The 12,897-nt window shown below is 50.6% G+C and overlaps 1 long non-coding RNA gene across 8 annotated transcripts in view; it reads right to left on the bottom strand.

Moving 5' to 3' along the window:
* Window positions 1–594: 594 nt before the first annotated feature.
* Window positions 595–12,897, bottom strand: part of LOC106040757 (uncharacterized) — a 64,402-nt gene continuing 52,099 nt past the window's right edge. Inside the window, exons 5-8 of one of the 8 annotated variants that reach the window (XR_010825247.1) lie at window positions 5,119–11,977; window positions 4,836–4,992; window positions 3,084–3,140; window positions 606–2,996 (exon numbers count right to left, since the gene is read on the bottom strand). This is a non-coding gene — a long non-coding RNA (uncharacterized lncRNA). Of the gene's footprint in view, window positions 4,993–5,118; window positions 11,978–12,897 lie in introns of all 8 variants that reach the window. The other 7 variants (XR_010825246.1, XR_010825245.1, XR_010825242.1 and 4 more) reach the window with 7 other exon arrangements.

Consider the following 12,897-nt stretch of genomic DNA (forward strand, 5'->3'; position numbering starts at 1 on the left):
AGGGAGGGAGGGATGGATGGATGGAAGGATGGATGGATGGATGGATGGATGGATGGATGGATGGATGGATGGATGGATGGATGGATGGATGGGGGGGGGAGAAGGGGAGAGGGAGGGGGCCAGGAGGGGAGAGGGGCGAGGGGAGGATGTGGGAAAAGGATGGAGAAGGGGTAGGGAGAGGGCAGGTGCAGGAGCAGGTGCCCGGGGGGATGATGCCCGTTGGCCCCCCTGGCCCTGTGCAGCCCCCCAGGGGGATCGCAGCCTTCCTGCCCCCGGGAGGCAGCGTGGGGTATGGCTGGGGGAGACCCCGCAGGGGAAAGCCCCCTGCGAGGGGCCGCAGCTGTGGTGGGAGAGAGCGGCAGGAACGTAACCGTGGCCTCCTGCTATCGCAACCAGCCGAGCCCACGTAAAAGGAGGAAAAACTGTCTGCGAACAGATGCGTGGGTACTATTGCACCAGTGGCATAAACACAGCTATCGCGGCGTTATCTTTATCGGGGTGGACGCGGTGCCAAATGCTACCAGGGCAGGCCCGGCTGGGTTAATGATTGCAGGGCGAGCGCTGCTCCGGAGCCGAATCGGAGAGGAGAGCTGCAGAAGCTGTGCTGCAACGCTGCGGGCACGCAGCCCGAGCCCCGCCGTCTGCACAAACACGGCCGTCTGGGCCTTTTCCTCCTCTGCCCGGTGACTTGCTGCCACCACGGTTGGTGGCACAGGCACAGAGGTGGCCCTCGAGCATGGGCGAGTCCCGGGGCAGCACCCGCACCCTGTAGGATGGAAATCACCTGGGCAGGAATAATCCCAGCAGATGTGACACAGGCACGGCAAGAGGCAATAACCCTGCGGCTCCTGCACGCCTGCCGGTGCAGCTTCTGCAGCGATTCTGCATTACTTGGCAGAGCTGGTCCACATCCCTTGGGAATTTGGCCTGTTTCTGCATGTTAAAAGCTAAATAATTCAGGCGCTGCATGTTCAGCTCTTTAATGCGCAATCAGTTCTCCATTACCCAGCGTGCGCAGGATTGCCAGGGTAATGGAAAACCCCAGCTAACGCTGCGTGCGGTGGCAAGGAGGGTGGGGGAAAGGCATGGCAGAGGCTGGTGAAGCTGCCGCCTCCTCATCCTCTGAAGCACTGGCACCAGCATGGAGCTGGAGGCTGCTGCCTTTTTGCCCCATCCTTCTTGCTGTGCCCAGTGAAAGGGAAGGTGGATGGACTTGCAGGTTTTTTTGCTTTCAATGAACGGACTAAATTGGAAGCTGCTGAATAAGCTTTTAAAGGAAAATTAAATGTAGGAGATCCTGCTGCTTGTGATGTGCTGTGGTCAGGAAAAACAGGAAGCGTTTGCTCCATGGACACACACTGATGCTGGTTTATTATACAGGAATAGTTAGATGAGCCATGTGCTGAAATTAAGACCTTGTTTTGGCCGCTGCTGTAAATCACTGATGAATAAGACCCCGTTTTAAACCGTTTGTTTCAAATAAACAAGGAGAAAAGGACAGCAGATGTGCAAAAGTGAAATGGTGCGTCAAAAGCATCCGAGCTGGGGAAACTCCCCCCCCGCATTTCCTGCTCAGCCCCGTCACCCAAACCCTCCTTGTCTCTGGCTCCAGCTTCAGGGTGGTGCGTCCCTGCTCCTCACCTCCCCGGGGCTCTGCTCACGTCTCCAGCTGCGTCTGATCCATCCTGCCTTCGGTGAGCTTGTCCTCAGGGGCGCAGAGGAATTCTTTGCCTTAGTTTCTGGAGAATTTTTCATACAGCTTCTCAAAATGTTTTAACTCTCAAGTGATGGAGATGTAAAGGTGTAGAGCTTGTCGTATGGATTTGCATGAGCTGATAATGGCTTTGATAAGGTGCCAAAGGGAGAAGGTATGGAAAAGAAGGATAGAGGTGGCCTGGAAGAAATCAGTCTGCCATCTCTGCTTCCCCTGTCTCAAGGTGTCTGTAGTGTAGCAGCGCACTCCCCACCACGACCAGAGCCTAGCATCTTCCCAGAAGGACCAGGCTCATCCATGACCTCTGTAGCACTCTCAGGGGATAGGAGAGGCCTGAAATTCATTCAGCACAGCTACAGAAAGGCATGAGGTGTGTGCGAGGCAACGAAGTGTGTGCAGGTAAAGGTGTGTTGCAGAAGAGATGCAAAAGTCCTCGCCAGACCGCGATTCCTGTCCTGCTGCAAGCCACAGATGCCTCCTTAAAAAGAGACCTGCCCTTGCACCACGGTGAGGAAGGGTGACCAGGGGACACAGCCCTGTCCCCTGCACCACCAGAGCTCTGCGCAGCTGTGATCTGTGTTGTTCTCCTTGGCAGCATCTGGTGCAAATCTCCCTCATCTCTGCTCATCTCTCGTCTATGGCCATCTCCTTTTGTTGCCACCTCTGTCGAGCTCGGCCAGCCTGGGTCAGGAGCTCTGCAAGCTGCTGATGCTGCTGGTGGCTTTTCTTGTCAAATCAAAGGGCACCAGGATTGTGCTTGGCCGGGGCTCACCGGTGGGCACAAGGTTGTTTCTGAAAGGCTGAGGCCACCTATGCCTCCGTCCATCGCCAGAGCTGAGAATTACCATGGCAATGACAGTAACAAACAATGGCAAGGAGATTGGTGATCATATTAATGTTATTATTAACTAACATTATCATCATTATAGCATTCCTATTATATGGATTACCATTTCCTTGGGTTTGGAGTCTGTAATCATTTTAGTTTGTCTGAAACCCCGATTTTACGGGTCATGTTAACACTCGCAGATATACCTGCAATGATTTTGTGTGTGCTAGCTGGCCATTTAATATTTCACACCGGGATGGATTTACGATGTGTTGCTTCTCTGTCAGGAGCTGTGGGAGTGTTCAGACACATACTTCTGGGCTGATCGCTTTTATCAATCTACATAAATCATTAAAACTCGGGGTTTAATGAATGCAAATGCAGTGCCGCAGAAGGGAAGTCGGTTGGCTGGAGGCACTCTGCGAGCTGGAATCGCTCCATCGACCGAGACTGCTGAAAGATTCAAGTTCAGTCCTGTAAGTCACCTGGGACGTGAGATGATCACAACGATCTTTGGGCTAAGTCTGTGCAGACACAAACCTCATTAACACCGATCAAACGGAACTGTCCTCGTTTCTCAAAGATCCACGCAGCTGACTAGGAAAGAAGGAGAGTTGTGGTACATTCATCATGGGAAGTCCGGTTCTGGCAACATATACATTTTTAATATCGTTAAGTGTGCATGCACTTACAAGATTGGGTTAGCATAGTCATAAACAATTTATTTAAAGACACGCTGTCTAACAGATTTCTGGTGCCTTAATGATCATTTCCTAATATTGCTGTTATAAATACTTCCATGATTCACATCTCCTCTTGCAAAACAAGCAACAAATCTCTAGGAAGGAAGTTCAGAACTGGATTTTTTTCCTAAAAGATGCTCTTTAGAGTTGTGTTATGACTCTAATTTGAGCCAGAAACTCATTCACAGGAAAAATATAACAAACAGCCAATACGGATGTTTTTCTCAAGTGCTGCTTTGCAGTGAGAAACGCACTTCTGAAAATCCCCCTGGTGATTTTTACCAGACTTTGTGTTGCTCTACCTCTGTCAGATCCCGTTGTTTTTGCAAAGTAGAGCATCAGTGTCCATCCTGCTCAGCTTTGCCAGGTGTATTTATCATTACAAGGGCAAGGGATCCCCTAAATGAAAGGATCAGGTAGGAAGCTGTAAGCAAACTCTTGCCCAGCTCCTGATTAAACAGTGGTGATTGTTTCCAGAGTGCTTTGCAGAGCCTGAAAGTATATCCGTGTTCAAAGAGGGATTAGACAAATTCCCGAATGACATACGCCTTGGCGGCTGTTAAACCCGATAATCTCAATGCAAACCTCTTGTTCGGGATATCCCTGAGCCGGGGATTGCCAGCAGCCAGGGGAACATCGTGGAGGGAGCGATCGCTGCCCTGCATGTCCTGCTCGCCTCTCCATAGCGCATCCACTGCGCCCGTACCGGCACCACAGTGCGTGGCTATCGCTCTGCATTGCCAGGAAATAATACCGGGAGCTCTGCTGCTGAGCGTGCACCAAGTGTGATGTGGTACTATTAAAAGAGCAGAGGGAGAGCTGTGCCTTCTCTTTCAGCTGTTTCCTGAAGGATTTCTGGAGGGTCTGAGCTCTTTTTTTGTCAGGCCCTTTCCATCAGGTGATGCACTGCCCTTTCTTCCGAAGATGGAGAGAAACAAAGTGATTTCTTGCACTCCACTCGAGTTTTATTTGAATGAAAGGTGGCGTTACCCGGGAAAAAAACATGGGAAAGTCCAAAGACTTCATTATCCAAGGAGATCAGTTGCTGAAGCTCAGTGCAGCAGCTGTAGGCACATTCCCACTGCCTGAACAGCCCCCGACAGCCGACTGGGCTGAGGGAGCACCAAGGTCACTTCAGGCTGAGCAGGCAGGAGAGGAATTGTGCCTGTGATGACGATATGTACACTATTTTTCTCTTTCAGCTGCTTTTTGGCAGCCCAGATTGGTAGAGCAACACCATGGGGTGCACGTTGTGGACACGGCCGGGGCAGTGCTGTCACCAAATTTGGGTAAATGCCACCTCAGGCAGGCTCTCAGCAGCCCACAGCTCTCCTTCCTATGTGTCACTGGGCTGCAGCTCCCCAGCTGGACAGGGAGTCCTGCAAAAATGCGAGCAGTAATTAATAGCAACCATAATTACAATCCAGATAATTGCATGGGTTCAAAATTTAAGTCCTTTGAGCAGAACTGACCTGCTCAGTTCTTACTTAGAAGGGACCACAGCCCCTGGCTTGTCTCCTGAGATGAGGTGAGGCTCACGGCACCTTACCTGCACCAGGTGCTGGACCTGGGTTTCTGCTGCGGGTCCGGCACCACAGAGCACTGCAGTGGGGAGCTGCAGGAATCCCCCAGCCCGGGGTAGCAGCGAGGGCTTGATCTCACCCTGGTCCCACTTTTCATCTGCTCCATTCACTGCAGGAAACAAGCTATTCAGAATAATCAGAGAAACGCATATAAGATGTTAGCTAATATTTCACGGTAGCGCGACAGCTCAGAACTCATCGCTGCGGTGCACGAAGCAGCAGCACGAACAGGAGCACGGGGAAAATCACCTGCACCGTGGGCTTTGCTTCTTCTCCACCTGCTGTGCTTTTAGCACCGTGTCGGATGGGAATATTTACGCCTCAGTCAGTGACAGCGTGAATGCCACCGTGCCAAGGAAGAGCAGGTCGAGCTCACTGAGCTCTCACAGGATACGAGTGAGGCTGAAGCATCACGCAGGGCTTTGGGCTTTGGCTGGAAGCGAGTTGCCATGGTCAGCACCGCGTGTTTGTACAGCAAGGGTAGATGGTATCATCAGAGCAACACCCTTCCTCTGCGCTCGTGTTTTTAAAGGGCGATTGCACCATTGAACCACCCACTTGTACTTCTCCCTTGCTAGGAGACCAGGGAAAGAGGTTATGTTCAGTCACCGAAGGTTTTACATTTTTTTAAAAAATGAAGTCTGATGAAAAAAACAATATAACTGAGGCTTGAACTTTTAATGACTTTGTTTCATAATCTTTTCAAAGAAAGATTCCTGTTAAACTGACCAAGCCTTTTAACTCTTTTTGTTGTTGGCTTAAAGCCTTGGCAGTGAGTGTTGCCCCAGATCTCACGCACTGTGCTATTCTCTCTACCAATTTCCCCTTTGGATTTTGGTAAATGTTGGCACTGCAGCGTAACAAAGTACAGACACTTACTGACAGCGATTTCATCTGCCCGTATGATCTGGGAGATAATCAGGAATATCACGTGTATGTGAAGGATATATTGCAGCATGATATGTAGCGTGCTTAGTTAGCTGTATTGAAAAGATTTCCAGATAGTTATTGATTTTCCAGCCCTGTAATTAGTTCATGGATTACTAGCATAGAAAATATTGCTCTAGAAATTGATTTTTTTAATTGTTCATTGCACCAAAACTACAGTATCACTGCAAAACATGCCAAATGTTTTCTGCAGAGGAAGACTTTGAACTTTGGAAAAATATTGCCACTGTAAACACGGGGAAGAAATCACATGGCTGATTATTTTGCTATCTTAGATAAGGCCCAGATCTCGCCAGCTCTATCTGATTTCTAAAATCCATCCTTATAGTGCTTCTTGCAGGATCAAGGTCTAAAGGAGAGATTGGACCCGACTGTGAAATCTAAAGCGCCTGCAAGTCTGTGTGCATCAGGATCTGAGCAAGCATCGGCTCTACCCCTTGGTGCAGAGCTCCCACCCGAGGGACGTCACAGTGTGCTGGGGCAGGTGCTCACCACGGAGCATTTTTCTCTTGATTTGTGCCTGTCCACCAGCACGGGCAGCCTCTGCACGTGGCTGGGAGCTCTGTGTGTCCTCGGGAAGCAGGAAACTCCTCTGCCCCCTTTCTCACTCGATGGAGCTGCCCTTGATCACGGTCACGAGGGTCTGTGCAGATGCTGCGCTGCTGGTAGACAGCTACCAAAGGGCTTTGGCTACGTGCTGGGGAAACACATTTCTGAGCATTTTGTGTGTCTTCTACTCCATCTTGGTCTCAGTGTTGGTGCTTTATAAGTACAAAGTTTGCAATCTTTCTGTCGCTGCCAGGGCTGTTTATGAGTGCAGTAAATGCCAGGAATGCAGACCAGTTGCCCTGGACTCTGCCCCATTTGTATGGCCAGGCTTGGGTTTCACAGGTAGCTGAGCACTCCTGAAACAAGCCCCACTAACCACAGCTTGGGCCATAATCAAATCCTTTTTCCTCTCCTAGCCCTGCAGCAGAGCAAACTGAAGGCTCAGTGCCATTCACCAGAAAGGTTGACGGGATACAGCCAGGAGCGGCTCTACCTTGGCAGCTGCCACGTCTTTCTCATCTGAAACCATCCTTGCACGTGCCGCTTCCTTGTTCTAATTAACACCTTAATCAGCTCAACGTCTCATCGCTGAAGAATGACTTGGCATTTGGCAGGCTGGCAGCTATCCGACAGTGACAGGCTGCGGCATCTCCAGCACTCAGCAGAGGTCAGAAGTCGGCCCCTGCGGTGTCCTTGCCCCTCAGGTCCTGGGTGCACGTCGCACACCATCTCTGTAGCTCCTCTCCCCGGTTAGTGGTTTTTTTTTTTTGTTTGTTTTTGTTTATAATTCTCTTTCAGGATGGTAAGGGGAGATGACAGGAAAGGGATGGAAAGACTGGGAGCATAGAAAAGCAGAGCAGAGTTAGGGCAGTGATCCTATCTACAGGAGCTTTCATTTTTCCTTCTGCTCACCTAATGCTTTACGAATGAGGAGCACAGGGAGCAACAGGCACTTGGCCAAGGGCGGTGACTTCTCGCACAAGTATACACGGCCAGAGGCAGACATACGGACAACTGTCCGTTAGAAACACCCCGTGGCAGCTCCTCATCCCCATCCCACGTGTCCCATGTGCCCAGATCTGCGGGACCCCAGCCCCACCTGCATCCAGGTCTGTCCCTGCACCGCCGTGAACCCCGCAGCGAGAAGCTGCATCTGCACAAGTGAGCGTGCCCTGAACCTGCCAGGGCTGGAATTTCTATTGGTTTATTGCTTCCAGGCAACATTTTTTCATCTATATTTATCAGCTTCTTCGGGGGAGTTTGTCCTCCCCATCCCAAGCGGGATGCTTGCTCATTGCTGGGTGACTCAGCAGCAGCGCTGCACACACGGAGTGGGAGGTTGTTTGTGGAAAACAGGAGTAATTGAATCCAGTAAGAACCCAGCTTCCTCTTCCAAAGAAACTGATATTTCTCTCTAGCATGATAACGGCAGATGTTTCCTATAGGAGCACAACCAGGAAACCCCAACAGAGGCAACGAGGGCATTGCAGTTTGGGAGGTTTATCAGGATTATTTAATTTCAGGGCACAACTGGCCCAGACATTAAACAAATCAGTTGTGTCACTTCTCTAAAAAGCTTGTGAACTAAGGAGATTGGGTAGGCAGCAAAACCCCCAAAAGATTATTATCAAGTTGCAGGGGTTACGCATTCTGCACTAGTCATGCAGACAGGCAGAAAAATTGACTATTATAAGATTTCTTCCAGAATCTGTGAAATCCCAGGAAGGAAGAAGACATGGTCATACTTAAAAACCACAAGCCATATAATAGCACAAAATAGGCCAACTGGGCAATCTTTGGTTTGGTGGGGAAAGTGCTTCTGCAACTCTATAATTCCCAAACACACCCAATCCTGGCAAAATAAAAGCTTAGGAAATGTCTCAGAGGATGGGAAGTGTTGCAGCAAAAGTAAATTTAGCAGAGCCTGAATGCCTTTGGCACCCTCCCCGTGCCTGCCCGTGGCAGCCCCCGAGGCAGGCGGCAGCAGCTGGCGGTGTCAGGCCGGGCCCCGAATTCCCCTCCTTCACCTGCAGTCGTTGCACCAGCACATTTTTAACCTCTGCAGAAAAACGGTATCACTGCGTGCATCAATATGCAATAGACCTGTAGGAGAAGGGTGTAGAAGAAAAGGAGGGGAAAATGCAGCTTTATTCTGTGCCTCCCTAGGAAATTTGGGGGGGCCCGTCTGACTCCCTGGGGCATGGGTATGGGGGAGTGAATTACAAGTGCCTTTGTCACCACTGCTTGCTCCAGGACAGGAGCAAAAGTGAAGTATTTTGCGCCAGTATTTCACCCACATCTAGTCTGGGTGTGCTTGATTCCTCCTTGCATGAGGGCAGAGGAGCTGCCACGGGGACACGCAAGCATTGGTGCTGCCACAGCCACGCGCTTTTGGGGTTAGCCCATAACACAGCCCAACATGCATTTTTTGGGTTTACCTCCTCCATTCCCGAGGTCAGAAAACACGCAGGATGTGTTCTCGGTTCTGCTCCTGGCACCAGAGAATTGACTTGAGCACATTTCTCAATTTCCAGCTCCCCCCCCCCCGAATTCCTACTGGGATAAAGATGGGAGCGGCTGCGTTAAACCAGTCTCACTCTCCCATCTAGTGGTAAAACAAGGAAAGTTGGCCAAGATTAAAAAAAAAAAAAAAAAAAAAAAGACCTAAGAAACTTTATATTTCTGTGGATTTTGGGGTAGGGGTGAGCATGGTACTTTTAGCGTTGTGGGTTCAGTTAAATTCATCCTCCACAGAAGGATTGTCCCAGACTTGATCCAGAGGAAAACACAGCTCTGATTCCTGTGCGGTCTGGGGGAGCCCTGCGCTAGCAATAAGCCATGACAGAGAGAGACCTGCACATGGATGGCTGTGCCCTGTGTAAAGCACTAACAGCTTGGGTCCGAAAGTGTGCACTTGAGCAAACGGAGCTCTCGATGAGTGGGTGGCGGAAAGCAGCGCAGCACGAGCTGCGCCTTCCCCCACGTAGCTTCTTACCTCCAGCCAGCCCTCAGGGCTGCTCAGGCCCCGTGCACTGAGCAGCACGACACGTTGCAGCTCCCTCTCCGGCCCCTGAAAACCTTCAGCACGACCACAGATCCCCCGAAATAGCCGGGGAGGAGGCACAGACGCGGAAGGAAACCACAGCGTCCTGCTCAGGAAACGCAGCATGGGAAAACTGAGAAAGCAGCAGGGCTGCTGCGCTCTGCAAGCCCTCTCACCGTGTCCACTCCACTTGCAGAGCCCAAAATTGCACCCCTGCAATGGCTTTCAGGAGCCTTCTGCTCCCCAGAGATGAGCAGGGGAGATGAGGAAGGGCAGCGTAGGTTGTTTCAGCCCGAGCTGGGAGGGAAGGGTCCCACCTGTCCCACTAAAGTTTAACAGGATCAAAGTGATTCAGGTGCCAAAATCCCATTTTTTTCATGAAGAACTGGTGGAAAACCAGCTCAGCCCAAAGGCAGTGACCAGTCCCATGGGGCTGCTGCTCTGCGGACAGGAGAGGTGCGTGGCTCGGGTCCTGCTGGCCCTGGTTTGGGATGCCCCAATCCTGCTCAGTTCCAGCTGAGCCCTGAACTGCTGCGCACTTAGGGAAGATTTATGTTCTTCTGTCAGATCGAAGAATCGTGGCATTTCCTGGAAGGTTAGATGATGTTTCATTTTCAGCAAATAAGGTCAAATGCACAAAGAAAAAAAAAAAAGAAAAAAAAAGTAATCTCTCCTAGATCAGCTGTTTGTAAACCCCGGAGGTGCAAGCGCTTGCTTGTGGGTTGCTGTTCATAGAAAAATGCTTTCCTGGAGCAGCACGCTGACAAATGTGACTTTGCTCCTGTGTCACCCCCACTGTCTCCAGCACGTACAGACTCAGCTGGAAATATCTTACACAGATGAGTACGTTGCTCATTCACACACCGTCAGATTTTTTAAAAAAAGGTGCTGGGCACACCTGGGAGGGCAGGAATGGGGCAGGTGAGAAGGCAGCCCTGTGCAGAAGAGATGCAGTGAGCAGGGTGGTTTCCCAAGCAGCACCCATGCGATGCTGGAGGAGGGACGTGGGTCGGACCCTGGAGCCGGCGGGGGGCCCAGGACGCCTTGGGGACACATGGGGTTGTGTTGGGCTCACAGGGCAGGGACATCTCTGGGTGTGGATGGGAGCAGGGTGGGTGCTGGCCGAGGGTGCTGGGTGCAGCTCAGCCGCCGCCTCACTCCTCATGTCGGGAGAGGGCAGCCTTCCCCGCGGATGGATGCTCCAGGGAGGGGAGAAGCATCCTGCAGAGAGCCAGCCCCTGTCCCAGCACACAGAGAACTGCAGCTTTTACAGAAAGCTGAAGGGAGAAAGTTCAAACAGGGCTCAGCAGCGTGCACACGGAGCTGCAGAGGGCATCCCTCTGGCTGCACATGTCACGGCTGGGTGGGATGCCCTGGCCTTGCATCGCCACCCACAGCCCTGCAAACCCTCCGAGCAGGACAGCCCCTGCTCCTACCCTGGAAATGTGTTTGTAGCTACAGCCAAAAAAAAGAATAGTCAATGAAAAGACACGTTGAAAACGTGGAAGCAAACTTAATGCTACTGCTGTGATGCTTCATTTGAGCTGCGAGGAGAAGATAAAGTTCTGCCTCCCGCTAGAGGTGTCGTCGGGGAAAATTATTTCTTCCCTCTCTAAATGGCATCACATTGTTTCTTCTTTTCAGCCTGCTGCCAGCTTGGTGCCACGATCTATTTTTTTTCAGGAAAATACTCGGGTTACCTGACAGTGGTGGTAATACTCCATCCACCCCCCGGGTAGATATAGTAAAGATATTCAAATATAGATTCACCTAGGAGAGAAGAACAAATAAAGACGGCTCTTAGCATGTGAATAGCTAATGAAGACCCACTTAGCAGTCTTGGCATATTCATCAGCTTCAGCAGATGATCGTTGATTTTGTGTCTGCAGCTACTTTCTTCTCCTTTGCTCGTTACACCCGGGTCAAATGAAACGCACACAAAGCCGTGGCAGAAATGATAAGAGCCGATGGAGATGGCCGCAACGATGACCCATCCCAACTGGAAAATTACCAGTTAGGATTTTTTTATAGCCCGTCAAATGGAGCTATTTCATCTTGCAGCAAGAGGTAGGTCACTTCTAATTACCAGGGTGAAATCCAGCTCCGCACGCCGTCCCGCGTCTCTCATTAGCGGTCCTGGCTGGGAGACCCCTTGGAGAAGCAGCTGAGCAGGCGTTTCGGGGTTGTTTCAGGTTCACCGTTGTGCTGGTGTTGCCCAGTGACTCGGGGCTGCTTGTGCCAGGCAGGGCACGGAGGTGAGGACAACAGACCTGTTCGGTGCCCCGCTCACAGCAGCGGCTCTGGAGACGGGCACCACGCACCCCAGCACTGCAGCGCTCCCCTCGGCCCAGACTTTTCCCTGTTAGCAGGAGATTTTTCAACCAGTGGTTAGAGTCCAGTGAAAGTCAGAGTGAATGGCATACAGAAATACATATAAACTGTAAAAATATGGAGAATCCTCTAACAGGGATTTCTTCCAAAGCACCTTAGGATGCTGGTTTCTCCCTTTCCTGAAGCCAAGCTTGGCTGCAAGGTGAATAAAGCTTTAATACTGCATTTGTCAATGACCTGTGAAAAAACAAAAACGGACATAAAAGTAAGAAAGGGAGAGCAGGTCAGATCCTGCCTCACCACCAGTGCCATCTCCGGATCAGTTTGCCACCACGTTTCTTTTCCTTTGCAGCGCAGCAGGTGTCGGAGAGGGGATGCTCGGAGTTTGGTGAGGGAACAGCCTGGCAATGGAAGGAGCTGGGAGAAGGCTGCTGTAACGTGAAGGGCCAGAAGACTCGGATGCAATCTGGCTTACATGGGTGTAAAAGCTGCTCCATTTATCCTTGTCTGATCCAGCCCCGACACCTCACGCACCGTGGCTGCTTCCAGGCCCCTCAGGTCTCGGCTCCTTTCTGGCCCCGACCCAGCAAACCAAAGCATCCTTTTCTCTCCAGTTCTGGGTCAGAGGAAAAGGCTGTTATTAGGCTACCTCTGCTTTGTGGTCTTTTAATTATTTCCACCTCTGTGATTACACTAATTAGCTAACTGGTTTGTAATGGCTGTATGGTAGCTCTCATTACACTTTCATTAATCACAACATCAGCTAGTCTCATTACATGATTCTTTTTTCCTTTATGATTTGAAATTATTCAAAGCAAAAGTAATCCGAAGGGGGAAGAGAAGTCAATAGGAACAGACACTGTATTCGTCGGCAGCTTGGCAGAGAGACTCTCTGGTATATTTAGAAATGTTATGATTTACAGGAGCCCACCAGCCATTTACTTAGCTTCTAGAAAAAAAAAAAAAAAAAAAAAGTAAGTTTGAAGTTTCCGATCACAACTGTTTAAGGCACCTTCTCACTTTCTTTGATTCAAGACAGCTGAGTGACACATTCAAATGGGATCAAAAATAAAACAACTGTCAGCTTGTCTCCTTTATCCTGATGGCTGCAGCCGCTCACTTGCCTCAGCCACAGCATCTCTTCATCACGTGGCGTG

The sequence above is a fragment of the Anser cygnoides genome, chromosome 16 (genome assembly GCF_040182565.1).
Source record: "Anser cygnoides isolate HZ-2024a breed goose chromosome 16, Taihu_goose_T2T_genome, whole genome shotgun sequence".
Taxonomy (NCBI): domain Eukaryota; kingdom Metazoa; phylum Chordata; class Aves; order Anseriformes; family Anatidae; genus Anser; species Anser cygnoides.